Raw genomic sequence first — 18,753 nt, 5'->3', positions numbered from 1 at the left:
TCTTGTTACACACCTACTTTAAATTGGTCCTTTTCTATATTATTTATTTACTTTTTTGAGCATTGCAAGACAAAGTTCAGTATTACCAGTGAAATGCCCAGAAAGTTCAATGTTATGTGAGGTTAAATAAAAGTCTTTGAAATCACAAGCAGCACTCTAGCACATTTTGACTCTTCTGAGCAAAGCAGCATCTGTTAGAATCCTGTGGCCACTGATGCCGGCGCAGGTGCAGGGATGTTTATTCTGTATGAAAACATTTCTTTTTTTTTTTTGGTTCCTGAGATAACTTCACTGGAATATCTCATGGATAAATAGTTGATCACACATCCATTTTTCCATTTTTCTTCTGGAGAATATATCTGCCACGACAGTATAATTTTGGCAGTGTGAACGGATATGCAAAGTGTATTAAAGCCTTACAGGCTGCAACTTTATCTGTTGATGAGCTGGGAAAGGACTTAATTATGATACTGCAAGTAGTAGTAGATACAGCAGTTCTACAGTTATCTCCACCGTGATATTTTATAGTCCATTGCTCCTGGGAAGCAGCATTCTTAAAGCCTGTTAAGTTGTGAAGGTAGCGCTCCTGAGCGCTTTTGTGGGGATGCTATAGGCAGACCAAGAATAAAGAACCACAAGAAACTGGAAGAGACTTTTATTTAAGGGCCTCTCAATTCGGATCAGAAACTCTATGAACAACTTTTCTGGGCTCAGAAGGAAAAGTGCAGTGATTAAGTGCAGGCATTATCCTGCTGCAAGCTTAAAACTCATTTTCCTGGGCTTTGTCTTGCAGTGCAGTCTGCCTACATTATCCACCATTTACAAACTCCGCAAAATCTTTCCTAACCTCGCAGGGAGAATGCAGGACTGTGTGTTACGGGATCCAGATGAGACTTCTGGATAGTGAATTAAGAAAAACGGATTTAATTTGGGAAAGGGATGATGGTGATCACCATCTTTTAGGAATTTCAGCTACCTGTTTCTACTGATGCAGTTGAAGAAAGGTGGTTGGTGTCTTTTTTCAAAGCACGTACCTTGGCAAAAGAGAGTTAATGCTTCAGGTTTCCTCCCAATAGTAAGCAGCCATTGCCTAATTTCAGTAGGTGATATACTGGAAAATAAGCAGAAGCATTTTGCTTAACTGTGTAGGTGTAGCAGCTATGATTTATTTTGTGATTGTAGTGCATGTGTGGATTATACAAGGGGGTAAGCTGATTTTGGAATTTAGGACCATGTTATAACTTAACCAGTGTTACAACTGAGGAACACCAGTAATGGCAACTGCCCTTCTCTCACGCCTCTCACATTTTTCTAGATCCACTTTTCTTTATTTCTATTCCACTTGATATTATTTGAGTCTCTTGTTTTGTTTTCATTCAAGAAGGAGTCCTGCAACGGTTCAGCTGTACTGCCAAGTGCAGTTTTAGGCACAGTGTGACCCACTCAAGGTTCCATGACCAGAAACAACTCACGGAGTGTTTAAATTATTAGTCGACCACAGGTACGTGATGAAGAGTGACTTGGGAGAGAAGGTCCCCTCTGACTGCCATGCTGCCCTGGCTGCATGGTCCCTCACTGGCATTCAGAGCAGTGGGAACCCAAACTGCTGTGCAGAGAGCTGGGAAATTCTGGCACCCACCATGAATTTGCTCTAGCTGGCAAACCTAAAGCAGTTAAATATCGGACTAAATAAAGACTGATGGGATTTAATTTTACTTGAAAAATACAGGACAAAGCAAAGCATGAAGTAACGTCTTCCCATTTCTTTACTTTGCCATCACTCTGTTTATATAGCCCAGGTAGCGATGTCTCAATTTAGAGGAAAGACTGCATTGCTGGTAACAGGTGTACGCCACTTACATCTTTTGGCTGTGGTCCCTCAGCCCATGATGGTAGGCATCACGGGACGTGATCATGATGGAGTGTCTCCTGCTTACGTGGGATTGGGCAGGTTTTCAATTTGGTGTGATTCATACTGGGTAGATTTTCAGTAGTTGGGTTCTGTTTTAAATAAACAAGCACGTCTTACATCCCACCTACAGAGCTTTTCCTATTCTTGAGCCCATGCAGTCACTGTATGAGAGCAGGAATCCGTGTGCTCCTTACGATGCAATTTCCCTCAGTGCTCCCTTTGCAACAGTGCTTGGATTAAACTTAACCAGAACTCCTTGGAAAAAATTTAGACCTTCTTTCAAGACACAACAGATGAGTATTACGGGAGCGTCACACCCAGCCTAAATTATTAGAGGCGGTACTGGCAATATACTTAGTGACAGACTCTCACTTGACCAAAGAGAAGAGCTGCCGTGGGTAGACAGGCTGGGATGGGCGACTGTTTAATTGCCATTATCACTAGGCTTCATTAACACTGACAAAAAATGCCTAACACACATCTCTCAAAATTATTATTTTCCCACACCAAAATGTTCTGTTGTTGCAGATTTTGCCAGGTGGTGTTGATAAATACAGACTTTTGACTTAATTTTTCTAGTGTGTGAGGAAATGTTTGGTTTTGGGAAGAGACACTGTGTGGTTAGCAGATTTTGCTGTTCAAAATTACATGAAGAGGCAGCAGTCCAAGGTGGACAATGTAAGCAAAGGAGAGTTTGCTGCTTGCCTGGTTCTCTGATTAGAGGAAACCTTTGAGGCAGGAATTGGTTTTCTGTGACATTCCTGAAAGAATAATTTACTTGCATATTCTCTGACATGCTCTGTGCCAAGACTGGCATAGTTGGATAAATAAAACAGTTGGTTTTTTGAGGCTAGCTAGGCTCAATATCACTGGTTTTTTTTTGCTTTCTTCTCTGTGGGAAATCAAATGGCGCTGCCATTCAGTGCCAGAACAGGGATATTATGTGACAGAAGAGGTGTACTATCAATTGCATCTTTAATAGAGGTATGCCTGATGTGTAGCGCATATCTCCCAGGACACAGCCTGGATGGCATGCTAGTCAGATTTCATTAATCCCATCTGATCTTGAGGCCTCAGCATATTCATAGTCTTTTTTTAATTTTTTTTGGCGGAGGCAGGAGTTGATATTCTAGCCCCATACAAACGAAGTTGCTCTCAGTGAACCACAGCGTGCCATATCACCATCTGGAGCGCATTTCTGAGAGAGCAATCAGTGCTGTTGTCTATCACGTCTCTCTACCAGCAGCTGTTTCCTGCCAAGCTCGTTGCCTCCAGCTCTCCACTGTTGTCTGCTCAGTTAGGTCTTTCTAGGCTGTGCAGATCACGAGCAGCCAGTCTGGGACACTTGAAAAGCAGATAGACCGTTTGCTATACAGAGTTTAGCAATGTATCATCTGTTCTGGTCCCCTGTGACCTTGATTCCAAGCATTAATGAAAATATACTGTTATTGACTTAATTTTCCCTTGGGAATTCTTGGGGGAGTGGGGGGAAGGGGAGGGAAGCACAGTGGTAAAAATCCATAGTTTGCTGGCACATAGATGGATAGGTATTGTCCGTATAGCTTCTGTCTTCTTATGAGGTGCAGCAGCACTGGTGTTAAAGAGCATAGGCTGGGATTGTATCCATCACCAGTAATGTATACGACCCCTTCCCTCAGAAAAAGATTCAGCAGTAGCATCCTGTTCAAAATCCTAAAGGTTTTGAAAAAAACAACCCACCTGTTTCAGATAAAACACTAAACTGTGTTTTACCTGCCGCACAGAAGTCTCCATTAAAAGTCATGGTAAAATGAAAACTGAAAAGCTTAGCACTTATACATGCTATGACCATAAGATGGAGATATTGGGCTACAAAAGAAATTATGTACTTAATTCCCTCACCACTTTGGTTAATGTGGGATTATTTAAAGAAAAATGATGATGATTAGCTAAAATTAGTATTGTGGTAGGGATTAGAGACCAGCCAAACCAGGATGGCAGAGTGGTAGAAATAGGAAGTCTTGGGTTTAAAGTGCACTATTAAAAGTGAAAATGTGAGCTCCGATTGTAATAATTTCAGGAGCAGACTAGGGTGTGCCTTTGTGTCACAAAAATATGTTGGAACATCATACTTTCAAATAGCAGAGGCAACCTCCTTTCTGATCAGTGGGAAAATATATCTAGCTCTCAAGGCAGGTAAAATGGCTTGTGGATTACACAATCTATACAGATATTTTCTGATCTTTAAGCATATCATCAGAGCACAGGGTCTAGCCAGCATTTCAACCTCCGCAAGAGGTTCTAGGTCTGCAGTAACTGAGTGGGGGAAATTTTTGGTGGCATTAAAGGAGAGGGAGGAAGGGTTTGCAGGGGAAACTGGGAGGGGTTTCAGACAGCCACCCTTGGGGTGCATCTCAAACAGGCAGCCTTTGCCTTTGTCTGAGTAGTCGTTTTATTGGTGAGAGGATAATTTTACTTTGAAAAGCGTCTTAAAAATAGTACTTTCTTACTCAGCTGATCCATTTCTCTCTGCAGGCTTTCATGTCTGGCAGTCTGTTGCCCCTTTCTTAACTTGCCCCTGGCTCCAGTTCTTGGTGATGCGTCCCCCTCAGGGGTGTCTGGAAAGTTTAAGTCAGCTGTACTCCGTCTGAACTCAGTGAATGCAGAGTTTTTGCACAAGCAGAAATGAGGTTCATGGAAATTTTCGGTTATTAGCTGTTAATTATCAATGTTGCAAGATGATGATTAGATAAGGGTAAGGGTGGCTTCTTAATACTGGGGAGGTAACTTCATCAAGGATATAGTGGATTTACCATCAGTTGAAATCTGACGCTCCAGTCCAGGCGCCTGTCTAAAAGTGATGCTTTGTTCAGTTAGCATTTCTGACTTGTGTGTATGAGGAAGCCACAAATGAAATTCTGTGGCCCGTGTAGTGCAAGAGATTAGACAAAATGATCACAGGGGTCACAGGATCACAGAACAGCTGAAGCTGGAAGGCAGCTCTGGAGACCATCTAGTCCACCATCGTGTTCAAAGCAGGGTCAGATACAGCAAATTTCTCAGGGCTGCATCCTGTTGGGTTTTGAGTATCTCCGACGATGGAGATTCCACTACCTCTCTGGGCAGCCTATGCCAGTGTTTGACCAGCCCCATAGTAAAAGCAAATAAAATGCTTTTTTCTTATGTTTAAATGGAATGTCACCTATCTCAGTGTGTACCCATTTCTTCTTGTCCTGTCACTGGGCACCACTGAAAAGGATCTGGCTCCATCTTCCTTACTCCCTCCCTCCAGGTATTATACAGATTTATGAGATGCACCTGAGCCTTCTTTGCTCTAGGATGTACAGTACCAGCTCTCTCAACTCCTCCTCATATGAGAGATGCTCCAGTTCTGTCACCATCTTTGTGGGCCCCCAAAGAACCTGTTCCAGTATGTCCATGTGTCTGTGGTACTGGGAAGCCCAGATCTGGACCCAGCACTGCCCATGTGTCTCACCAGTGCTGAACAGAGGGGAAAGATCATATCCCTTGACCTGTCGGTAACGCTTTTCCTAGTGCAACCCAGGATGCTGTTGACTTTCTTTGACATGTGTGTTCATTGCTGGGCCACGGGCAACTGGGGCTCCACCAGGACCCCCTGAATCCTTTTCTGCAAAGCAGATTTCCAGCTGGTCGGCCCCCAGTCTGTACTGGTGCATGGGGTTATTACTCTCCACGTACAGGACTTTGCACTTCCCTTTACTGAAACTTCATGAAGGTCCTGTTGGCCCATTTATCCAGTTTGTCAAGGTCCCTCTGAATGGCACCACACCCACCTAGTGTATCACCACCACTCCCAGCTTTCTATCTGCAGACTTGCTGAGAGTGCACTCTGTCTCCCATTGTCACGGTTATTAATGAAAATATTTAAAAGTATTGGACCCAGTATTTACCCCTGGAGCACGCCACTAGTCACTGGACTCCAGATGGACTTTGTGCTGCTGATTACAACACCTTGAGCTCAGCAGTTCAGCAAGTTTTCACTCCATCTCAGTGTCCACTTATCTAGCCCATGCTTCATCAGTTTGTCAATGAGGATGTTACAGGAGACAGTGCCAAAACCCTTGCTAAAGTCAAGATAAACAAAATCCACTGTTCTCCCCTCACCCATCAAGCTAGTTACTTTGGTGTAGAAGCCCATCAGGCATGATTTACCCTTCATAAATCCACACTGAACACTCTCAATCACCTTCCTGTCTTTAATGTGTTTGGAAATGATTTCCAGGATAATTTGCTTCATCGTGTTTCCAGGGATCGAGGTGAGGCTGACTAGGTGGTAGTTCCCCAGATCATCCTTATTGCCCCTCCTGAAGCTAGCAGTGGCCCTTACTTTTTTCCAGTCTTGAGGAGCCTGCCCCAGTTGCCATGACCTTTCAAAGATTATCAAGAGTGGCCTCACAATGATATCTGCCAGCTCCCTCAAGTTTTTGTCAGCTCTGGAGAACTCAGTAGTGCCATCCAGTTTCCCATATGTGTGTGTTATCACCCAGATTCAACACAAGGTGAGAGCCCACCTTAATCCTCAATACTTCCTTCTTGTGATCTGTTTTCCATAAGAAAGTAGCCTGGGCAAGGAGTGAGAGCCCCTTACAGAAGGTGACCAGCCTGGATGCCTGGGGCACAGGGAACATGGGGTCCTTTGAGAACCTAAGTGTTGTTCCTGCTGTGAAACTCCTTCAAGGGCCCTCTCTCCTTCCACTGACCCTCTAAACCCATGCAAGTTAGGCAGCACAAACATGCAAACAGGTACAGTGGCATACACTGTCCCCGTGGGAGCTTAGTTTTGCAAATCACAGTGCTTGTTTCTGCCTGTCAACCTGGACTTAGGTGTCTGGCTGCAGTTAGTTGCTTTTTTTTTTTTTCTGTGTGAAGATAAACAGTACTATTGACATTGGAAATTACTCTTGCCAAAGGGATTTTGAACTTTAGGCAGCCAAGCTGGGGAGTATTGGTGTAAGCAACCCATCTGGAGTTGTATGATAGATGGGCAGCACAGCCAGGCAAAGCACCCGGGTGCCCTGACACTGGGCCCACGCTGCCTCCCCTCTTCAGCCACTGCACTCCTTAAGGTATTTTATTGCTTATGTCTTTCAGGACATGTGAAAAAGGCTTAAAATACACAAGACAAATTATCCGACATGATTCTCTGGAAAATGTTGTGTATCTTAAATGCAGCCAAAGTGCAGAGTGTATGCCAGTTGTAACAGTAATCACTCATTTTCTGTTTTGACCTAGCTGAGAAATTACAGACTTGGAAAGGAGTAATTTGAATGTAAGAATCTTTGCCGTTTCAAAGGTTTTCTTTCTTTTTTCCCTTCTGGGAGCAGCATGTGCTGTGTGAGTTGTTTCTCCACTTGTTCAGAACACATCCTACTTCATCTGGCCCTGCTCCCCTAAGGTAGTTAATCTATTGGAGATACATAATTATATCATATCTCACTTTCTGCCACTCAAGCTCTGTCTCAGACATTCACCCAGGAGCCAGAAGTGGAACTGGTAAGGGTTAAATGTTAGAAGATCAGTGAATTGCAGAAGAATTTCTCACTGTTTCCAGGTCAAGTATTCATAGGTTGTTTTGTTTTGAGCTGTGGCTTCTAGACTTGGATCATGTCAACATACAGAGCAGGGCTGACACTGAGACATCCATTTAATAAATATTTACTTTGTATGTGTGTGTGAGTGTGTGTGTATGCTTGCATGTGTATGTGTGCTCACTGTGCTCACATCTAATGTCCATCCTTACTAGACGGATTTATCCCACTCTTTGACTTGCCCGCAAGACAAGCCCAGGACACATATTTACTAGAAACAATACTCTGGAATGCATTTGTGGTTGTAGAGTGCATTTCTTGGTATCCTGCTTTAAACTTGTATTAGTACTACTATTTTTAACAGCAGGGTAGCTGCATCACTCAACTGTTGGCCCTGTGAACTGAAATAGAAAAAAATGCTCTTTACGCTACAGTCTCCACTGACACAATAAGTTACGTTAAAAACATTTCTTCACATTTATTGTCTTCTTAGAAATTAAATTAAAACATTTGGAAGGTTTTCATCCTTCCACTAGTTTGTTTTGAAAAGCTTGTTGTTATGTGAGCTAAATAAGGAGGCTGAGAATTTTTTACAATGGGTACAGAAAACGTTGATAAGTCAGTATGCAGTGATTAAAATGACATATAGTGGTATAGGCAATAAAAGACAGTTGTTTTCAAGTGCATGTGAAAAAATCATAGTTAAGATGAGACTTAAATGCACAGGTTGGGATAGTGTATGAGGAGCAATGCCAGCGTGCGATAGTATTTATAATTTATGCTTCTTTGAAACAATCTTGTTTCCGAAAGTCCAAACAAATCAATTCAAAATTTCACAATCATTTGTCGTGGTTAGGTTATTTTCAGGTTCATTAGATATCTTGGATCAGACCATAATTTCCTCTTATTTATTTATTGCAAATTTAATCTATCAATCTTCGTATGGACAGGTATATTCCAGATTTGAACTGTAAGGTCCAAATGTGATTAGAGAGCCCAACAAGCGACCCTTCATGTTCTGCAATGGCACAGCTCTTTCTAGCATGAATACTGCCACTTGCTTTGAGTATTTGTGTGTGCAGCTCTTTATTTTTAATATTCTCTGTAGACCTCAGCTGTCTTTAGATTAAGCTGGAAAAAGCACGGACAGTATGTGACTGACTTTTCATATCTTATGAGAAGCCCACAGATATTATTTATTCATCTGCGGTATAAGCTGCTGTTCTTCCGTGCATGGTTGCCTGCAATGAAGTGTCCTTTTCTGATCCTTGCCTTCTAATTAGAGCTATATTCCGCCTCCTCCCAGGCCCCGTCCATGGTAGCCAGGCCACGAGGTGTTCGCCGGTGGCAAGTCAAGAGCAGCTGGAAACACGCAGTTTTAAGTCCAGGGAGCGAAAGGAGGAATGTATCTCTTTTTGTCTTAGGATCTCCCAGGCAACTGCTTTGTGCCACCCTTGCAGTAAAGCTGATTAGCTCCGATCCTGATTCACCGTGGAGTTCATCCAATAGCCATTCACTGCTTTGTACATGACACAACAATAAAATTTTCATCTTGATTATCATCCCTTAGTCTAAAACTGAGAACCATCATCCGTAACGGCCACTAACATTTAAACCTATCCAAACCACAAAAAATCACTCTTCAAACCACCGTTATTTAGAAAGTTATGAATCTGCTGCAATCGTGTGCAACGGGCAGGCTATTTAGAAAGAACAAGTTTCACCTGAACTACTAGAGTTAAAATCTTTTCCTCCAGGGAAATGTGACCTAGAGAAATGTTTCACATTATCCCAGGAAAAAGAGCCATGCTGAAAAGATTAGAAACCACCCCATGCACACATGCACACATATGCTTACATGCACGCACACTCTCCCACCCCTAGCAGTACTGTGGGTAGCAGAAGGAGCAGTGCACTTTCGCAGGCTCCTGCCTTGTGCTCAAAGGAAATGCAGCAGACATTTAAATATTTCCAAACCAAACAAGACATCCTGAAGGATTCTCCTCCTGTGGCCTCATTATCTGCTTACATCTGTGCTTTTAAAAATCAAAAGGAAGGCTGAAGCAGGCAGAGCCACCCTAGACAGGAGCAGAAAGGGGAAGTCGAGAAGAAAGGAGAAAAAGTTTAATACCTTAACTCGGGCTGCCCTCACTTTCTGAGGAGACTGGGTTTAAAATATGGTGGTTGAAAATTAGAATAATCATTAAAACAAAGCATCTTTCTTTTCTAAGGTATCACGTCTAAGCGTATAGCTTTTAAATCTATAGAAAAGCGGATCCTGCAAAGACAGTGGCAAGACCTGTTTGTAAGTACCTGATCATTCCTCTAGAGTTTAGGGACCATTTCTTCCCTAAAGCTGCACTTTTGAGTTTGCTTCCCAATAGGAAGATCTGGGTAGCAACTCTTCTGTCTCTGAGCCTTGGGGGCCCGGCAGGGCCTGAGGCTGACGTGATGAGAGAGCTGTTGACGTGAGTAATAAGCTGATTCAGACAAGACCCTTTTCAGTGAGTGCCAAATGTCATTTGAGCCTCATCCAAGCCCAACGAGAACCTTCCAAAGGGTGTTTCCTACATCACCTATCTTCACAGTGTCTCCTCTTGTCCCTAACCCTCCCCGGATCTTTGCTTCAGTTTTGTGCATCTTTACACCAAATAAAAATACAGCCTGCCCCATTCTCCCTGATGGTCTTGTGCACCTACTAACATGAAAGGGTACCCGCTGAAAAATTCCCAATAATTTTCAGTGTGTGGGGAAGGAACTGCAATAGTGACTGAACATTGCGGCCTTTCTGCCTGTAAACATTCAGCTTTGGGGAAAAAAAGAGTAATCAGCAAGGAATTTGGCTTCAAAGTCAATGGCATGATACTGTGTGGTCAGGCTGCATTCTCCAGTGCTGGCTGAGTAGCCCCAGAGAGATTGTGCCTTGCTGATGCAAAGTGTCTGGAAAGCATCTCCAGGACAATTGCTGCAAAGATGCCATCTCACCTATAAAACAGGTTAGCCACAACCTGAGAGATGGACCAGCTGGGGTTGGCAGAGCCACCACTAGCGTCACCCCTGGGAAAGGGCTGTGGGCTGCACGTGTGGGCCAGCCCCACTTTTTGCCCATTCCCCCCCCTGCTGGGAGGCTGTAATGTTAGGATTGGGTATGGGGCTTGCAGAGAGGGAGCGGGCAGGTGTGAGGGAAGGGATTCAGCTTTGGCTAAGAGTGAGGTGGAGAAAGAAGAAAGCCTGAAGCAAAGGAGATGAGAAAAGGAGACAAGAATAGCATCCTTATTCCTTGCTCCATCCATGTTCACAGGCTCTCCTCCCACTGGATATGTGCTCTGTTTTTTCACCTTGAGAACACGGCCATCCTGTAAATAAACTATTTTTATTTTTAAACATAAACAGCATCTCTACCTATGACATGTCAGTAGGTATTTGCCTTAGCAAAACCATGAGCAGCTCACGGCCCTCCTTGATAGACATGTGTATATGAGTCAGCCAAGGTAGGTTTTTTTGGCATTACAACTGAATGCAGAACAAGCTCTGAGGACTGGCTTTGGTGTTGCTTTATGTCATAAATCACCTCCTGCTTTGCATCTGAATTACCCTGCTGCAGAGGCGACGGCTGCTTCAGGCACACCAGGGAACAGGCTGAGGTAAGGGCAGAACAGAGCCAAGGAGAAAGGCATGCGAGCAGCCTTGGGCACAAGGACTAAGCTCCCCTGGGCTGGAGGGAGCACAGGTGGAAAATGTTGGCCTGATCAAACCAAAAACACACAAGGAGTCAGCCCAAGGGCAAAAACTGACTCCTCGCTCCAAACCCCTGCTTGCTTCTGCCCCGCTGTTCCTCTTGCACCTCTGCTCTGAGCAGCCGAGGTCAATTCAAACCAGCCCTCTTCCTCAAACTGGGTGCCTTGAGATATTCTGCATCCTGAAGGCCCTGGGAGTGATGGGTGGCAAACAACCTTCAATTTTAGGCAACAGGCTTCTGACCTGAGAGATGGCTTTTCTTGGTGAAGTGGCACATGGTTCCCATAGCAAAGGTGTCTTGGGTTTCCCAGGTGAAACCTGAGGTTCACTTTGAGAGACAACCCACAGTGTCCCACTCCGACCACCCCACTGTGCCACTGCACATGCCGTTGGTGGTTGTTTCTGTGGCACTAAATCCTAAAAGGGATCTGTCACATCTGAATCTCTTTCTATGGCTGGGAAGCAGTTTCTGGGTACTGGCTGTCCAAAGGCTACAGACAAGCATTTTTACAGCCTCAAACTAAACACTGTGTCTTTCTGACTAAGAGAGTTGCCATCACTGAAGTCCAGGATCTACTGGCTGCTGACATTTACATGAGAATTTATGGCTGTAATAAATTATGCTGCAGATTTTCCTTATTTGGAATAATTTTGGAGTATCTTTTCCCCACATTTTTTATGGCAATGTAATAGAGTACACTTTAAAGAACCAGGAAGATGTTAATGTTACCTTTACTGCATAAAGAGTTGGATACAAAGCTTTCCAAGAAAGGAGTTTTTGGACAATGCAATGTTATTTATTTACTTAAGCCATTTTATAATACTCTGGCAGTCTTGCCCAATGGTGAGGTCTCAGGGAACTTTGATTTTTTTAATTTTTTTTTTTAGTCTCTGTGCACAGGATGTACTTATTTCACTGATAAGACAAAACCAAGTCTTTTCTGAAGGAGCAAACCTATATTCTTTCTCAGTGACTTTACTCTGCAGGCAGACTACAGGTACAAGGGAAACGGGAGTACTGAATTAGTCAGGACAGCTAAAGCTCATCTTTGAAGGAATCTGCAAACATTACCCATATGTAAGCTAAAGGCATTTTCATGCGGTAGCAAAAAATGCTTTTGATAGGAGATACCATATATTGAGATCCCCGTGTCCTCTCTGTGCAGAGCCACCAAGTGAACTTCAGTAAGGATCTGATATGCTCATGGTAACCACTTTAGCTGGCTAGAAATATCTTAGAGGAAAATAAAAGACCTAAAGGGATAAACAGCAAATGGCCTATCCAGGATAAACGAAGGATCATATTCATCCCCATGCAGATTTCTCGTTTTCCACAACCCCTGGTTCCTTTCCGTCTTATGCATTTCTGCGTTTCCTTTTCTGGACTGAGATTTCAGGGACTGATAGCCCTTCCCCTCCTGTAGTGTACCAAATGGGAAGGACTTCCCCTCACGCAAGACAGCTATCTTAGCTCCCCTCTTTCATTTGGAAAAGCCTTCCCAGCATCATCATTTAATTCACACCTTTCAGCCTCCTTGGCTTCCCTCTGTCCTAGCCTGCCCTTTGCCTACTGCTTTCCTTTCTCTGGATTTCCCACTCTCTTTCCTCATCAGAGTGACTCCAACTACCTCTCCTTTGTCCTTTTTTGTCTCCTTTTTATGCTGATGAACTCATACTTGTTTCCCAACCCTGACCCCATATGTGTTTCCCCATCCTATAGGTCAAAAGCCTTTCTTTGGAGGATCGCTTTTTGTAAAGCCATGCTCCTCCTCTAGTCATACCTCTGGTCTTTTCTGCTTTCCAGAGGCATTACTGTTGACACATTCCCTAGGTGTTACATCACAGGAGCAAGTGGATGTCTTGCTTTCCAGGTCCCCAGGCGATTTTGTAGAACCACAAGTGAAAAAGGCAAAAAGCCCTGTCAGCTGTGATGGGCTTGGTCACATCAGCATGCCACAGCACCAAGCTACGAGAAGAGCCGGTATCCGTCTGCCCGTGTCAGCATGACTGCCTCCATGGCCAACGTGCCTGCTGCCCTCCATTTGCCTCTGCAGCCTCTCCACGGGCACGCTTGCCCTGTGCTCTCCATCCTTTCAGACTGGGACCACCCCTTTCGAACCGGATCCCTGGCTTCAAACCCCCGTGTCTCCCCATGACTCGTTTTGCCGAGCTGCTTTGACTTGGATCTCAGCTGGAAGTGCCCCCTCTCGGGAGCTCTGTAGCCAGACAATGCGGTCAGCGACGCAGTTTGGCCTTTTCAAAACAAAGTAGGGTTTAAAAATCAACAGGAACACGTTGCTCTGATAACTGGGTTAAAATAACAAAAGAAGGCCTGCGCGCGTGAATATGACTTCAGCTTCATTCTTCCCTCGCAAATTCTGGGCAAGTTCCACGTAGTCTTGGCACCTCAGCGCTCGGGCTGGGAGAGGCAGGACACAACTCTCCGTCTTGCAGTCGGAGTGTCTGGCAGACAGGAGTGTCTGTCAGCTCCGGGTCCGGATAGGGCTGGTGACACCGCAGCTCACTGGCCAAACAGGCCAGCGCCAGGAGGACCAGCTGCTTGCCTGTCCCCTGGGTGTTGCCCACCATTTCTGGGGGCATCTTACAACCACCCTTATTTCACTTCCTGAGTGTTTCCTCCTACTCACCTCCTTTGTTTTGCTCTGCACGGAGAATAACAGCAAGGAAGGGCACAGAGAGAGAACTCATACCAAATATTTTTTTGTATTTTCTATGGATTCTTCGTATTTGCTGGTTTGCTTTCTCATTCTCATCTCTTCTTACTGGGTTCTCCAGATCACTGTTAGCACCTATTATTAACAGGTGCATTTAGTAAGAAAATACTGATATCTGCAAGTATACGGTGTTCCTGGTGCACCGGACAAGGTGATTTTATAAATAAAATTGATATTGATAACAACAGCTTATTATATTTATAATACAGTATCTGATCAGACTGTAAACTTCTCAAAACTTTTGTAGCAGGTTGTTCTTTCAGTTATGCCTGCCCAAGAAATCAAGCAAAACTAATAAAGCTTTTGCTTGTTGGCTTAATTCGCACCTGTGTAACTAAGATGAGACTTTTATACAAGGGCCTGAAATACATTGCGTACACCTTTGGAAATAATCTTCCAATTCTATCTAAATATTTCCAACCTGATTTCTGTACAATCAATCAATCAGTAAATAAATAATCTGAACTCCGGCATCCACCATCCTTCCATTAAAGGCCTTTGATAAGATCTTGATTAAGTGTTTGCTAAAGAAAACAAGGCTGTCACATGATGAGAAGCCACAAACGGAAAGCTAGCTATGAGATTGGAGGCAATAAAGAAGAAAAAAATGGCAAAGTTTTGTCCCTGAAAAAAGGTTGTCAGAGAAGTGCCAAGGTCTGGTTTCCTTTAACATAGATATTGGCAGCCTGGAAAGGGGAATGGGAGTAAAGAAGTGAAATGTCTAAGTACCGACGAAGTTATTTACGTTAGTCAAAGCCTGGTACCTCAATGGGGGAGGCATGTCAGTGGGACTTAAGCAAAGCAGGTGAAGGACCAATACAGTGGCAGATAGACCTAAATTGGTGGCACATGCAAAACAGGACACACTAGAGGGGAAGGCAAAATATTCATGTGACTGGGAGCACTTGAAATGAGCTCTGGAAAAAGACGTGGGGCTTACTGGAGGCAGCTTAATAGAAACTTCTGCTCCCTGTGCAGCTGTGAGCTACGTGTGGAGAGTGATGGGGACTATACAGCACCACACTAGAAGCCAGCAGTGCAATCTTGTCTATTACTAGTTGTACAGGACCTGGCATCTTGGCCAGGATTCATCTCACCTAACTACAGAGCAGTCATCTTCACCTGAGCCCGTCGTCTGAACTCTTTTGCAGCCAATGGAGAGAAACGTGCATGCTGAGGTTAAGATTCATACTCTCCTAAGGCAGAAATCTCCAAGAGGTCAAATGATTCTTCCTCTCATGCCTATTTTGACTACTTTTTCTGTAAAAGGAGTTTTGACAACCAGCTTTAATGTCTACGCTGCAGAAAACTGCAGTCTACTGCCTAACCAGGTTTCACTTCTTGTGAGGTGGGGATGAGAGGAATCACAATAAAACATTGGGGGCCAGAATGGCTGAAGATGTTGGTTAGCTGCCTCAGGAAGGAGACAAGAGCAGATGTGGTAAAACCACTTAAAAATTAATAAAAACCTAATTAAGATGAATCAGGAGCTTCTGTCCTGGCATTAAAGTTAAAAGAAACGCAGACAAAATGCACAGGAAGAAGCCAGCCTTTTAAATACCACCTAAACAGCCCCTGGTACCACCACCCCCACCACACCCCCGCAGCAGAAGATGCCAGAGAGGCCAAGATCTAAGTTCAAAGCTGAGTGCAACCTTCACCCTCAGAGTGGCTGGTGTGGATGCAGATTATCTCATACTTGCCTGCTGCAAAATTCCTTGCATCTTCTGAAGAACCTGGTGTTGGTGAAATGGACTGAGCAGGTCGAAAGAATATCTTACATGTGTGCAGCATCCACCTGCACGCTTGGGAAAGAAATTCATGCTGAATTTGGTAGACAGTTCTTAGACTGCCAAGTGGGTACCTTGGGAAATGGATGCCCTGGCAAAATTAGGTGCAATGACTGATCTTCCTAAAACAATGAATGACATTCAGGGTGTAGATCACACCCTCCAGAGACACTTCACTATGAGCAAGCAGGGGATGCTAGACTCCTTAATGCTTTATTTGAATCCACCAATTTTGTTCCCCTTTCAGACACAGGATCCTGGACCATACGGGCTTTGAGTCTGGACTGATGAAGAGCTTGGTACATTTCCTTAATGACATGAGTCCACCTGAAAGAGAATGAAAGAATATGCACTTTATGGGGCAAATGGGTTTTTCCTTGGCTTCTACCTATGGCCTGTGTCTGTAAGGGTGTGAAAGAGCTGTGTCAGGTCCTCTTTCTGGTGGAAGGAACCGACCTTGTGAACGACAGCTGTGCAGGCAAGAGAGGAATTTATTACTATCTCCCCAGAGCAGGCTGTGCAGAACATGTGCTGTAAGTGGGGGCTTTCCCAGCACTGGGGGGTCTTCTGTCTGCTCTCCCTGTGCTCAAGTCCATCCTGAAGTGCTGAGCTTGGGACTTTTGTTAGCTGCATGTTTCTTCTTCTGTTTTCATTTTACTCTGCATTCAAAGGACTAAATAGTGAGAAAGAGCTCTGGCTGTTTCAAACGGCATACAGGAAATGAACAAGCTGAATAGTGTGTTTGCCAGCACACAGATCTTTTTGGCATATCTAATGCCTGTCTGGACTATGGGTTTGCCTAATTTTTAGCCATTACTAGCCAACCATCAAAGGCTTTTCCATACCAAAGGAGAACCATGACTTGCTGTGGTGCATGCTCCTGACTAATAAATATGTCCTGAGATGCCCCTGGATGGGATGGTCTGTTTCATATGAGCATCTGTTTTCTGTTTTTCACCCTTGGAGTGTGGTTCCTGCCTGGGGACCCTGGGGGTACTTACATCCAGAACCAACTATGGGCAGGTGGAAACTGCTCAGATGTCTTGTGCCCCTCTGTACAGCTCTTAGAGCCATCCCTGGGGAGGCAGCCAGCCCCCAGGTGATGGGCAGAGGTGGCTGAAAAGGAAGACAGGACACTCTTGGGACAGACAAATGTCAGCTGCTTACTGCAGATACTTTTCTACTCAATGAGAGCGTGGCTTTTTGATCACATTTCCCTCTGAGGCCGAAGGATGGGGCCAAGAAGGAGCTAATCAAATAAAATACTGTCTGGTAGAAGAACGTGCCCATCTCTGCTGGGCTAAATACCAAGTTTGTCCTTTTGCTCTTCACTGTGCCTCCTTTGGGTCTGATCTGCTGAGTTACTATGAGCCTGCCCTCATCTATTCTGGTCGTCTTCTCTTTTGACCTCTTCCTTCAGAAACTGAGGTGGAGAGTTGTTGGTATATTCCTTTAGGGAGTAGGAACTTTGGAGAAGAGAATCAGCAGGCCACAATAAAAGAAAAAGTTTCAGGAATCCTAGTTCTTCCTTCGGATTTGGGAAACCAGCATGTGTGTATGTCTTTTACTGAGGGATATCTTTAAACCCTGGTCCTATAGCGGGGCTGCAGTGCAAGCAATTCATCTGTAACAATAAGGAGGAAATCAGTGGGAAAATGTAGAGGAAATGTCAAGGGTTTGCAGAGATCTGCATATCTAGTGTTATAATATTAGAACAGAAACAGCAATGTATGAATCATTCACGGCCATTCCTTGCCCTCGTGGTTTTGGTAACAAAGGCCATTGTCTGAAGTAGTATGGGAGCAAGGCAATGTCCCAGCATTGAAAGAAAACTCACTTGGCAGAGGGAGAAATCTTCTGGGGTAATCAACAGACATGGAAAGGTGAGAGGGGACAGCAAAAGAAACTTGAAAGTATCAGAGGCCTAAGGCTAAAGCATACTGGGGGAATATCACTGCACTCTGTTGGCCAGATTAGGCTCTCACTGCTGTCATCGCCTTCCTGGATATTCACCGCTGTTGCCATCACAAACACACTGGCATCAGGCATCGGCTGCTCCAGATGAGCTCCATCTTTGCCCTCATTGTGGTCTTCCTGAGGGCAAGCACAGAGCTGTGGTCCTTTCCTCTCTTGGGTGGAAGATCAGGCCTCGCCGGCCGGAGGCTGCAGTGACACGCCGTGTGCCAGCTGCGCTTCCCGACGTGTCTGCGGGAATGGGCATTTGCTATCTTTGGGGGATCCTGCAGATGTGTGTATCCAGGGGTAAAGTAGTCTTCTGAAATCTAGGCTGTGGCTTGATTCTCATGGAAGAAGCAATGCTTTTAGAAAGACAAGATACATGAAAAACTACCAGCTCTGCACATCTCTCCATACTGCCTACTGCGGGAAGCTTGAGCAAGGCTGGGCTGCTTCACACACGCCTGTGTCTCAGAGAGGTTTCCCTAAACAGCTCCTACTGCTTTCTTGACAGAGCCTCTGAGCCTGCTGAGTAACTTGGCTGAGTCCTGCGCCCTGGTTGTGCTTGTTCAGACTACTTTGGACACTTTCAACGGAGAGTCAAGCCAGATTACTCCTACCCCCTGCTCCTCTGCTGTCCTGGAACAAGCCTCTGTTTGTTTACTGGAGGTCACTTATCCTGAGCTGTTGCTTTTTTCCTGTCCGCTTCTCCTTGCTGCCTCACACTAAGCGAAACCAACATATTCATGTATTCAAGCGTCCCAGTTCCCAGACCAGCATGGCAGTACTTGTGAATCGTTGCAGCAAGGCTCTGTTTCTGCCTCAGAAGGGAGAAAGGGATGAACTGCAGTGAGGGGAACTTCTCACGTGTGAAAGCAGGATTTAGTGTGTGATAGGCGGAGTGGAACTTGATGGCTATTTTTAAGGGACCTAATTCTGCCTTTCATAGTTACAAAGCGGAGCTTCTCATGACGGCTGCAGAAATTACCCCTGTTCCTGCACCTCTTTTATCAACGAGTACCCCAACTAGATAACAATCACGTATCTCCCCAGTATCTGCACCCTCTCTGTTA

Source organism: Larus michahellis, chromosome 2 (genome assembly GCF_964199755.1).
Source record: "Larus michahellis chromosome 2, bLarMic1.1, whole genome shotgun sequence".
Lineage (NCBI taxonomy): Eukaryota > Metazoa > Chordata > Aves > Charadriiformes > Laridae > Larus > Larus michahellis.
The sequence above is the reverse complement of the archived record's forward strand: the minus strand, read 5'-3'. Positions refer to the sequence as shown.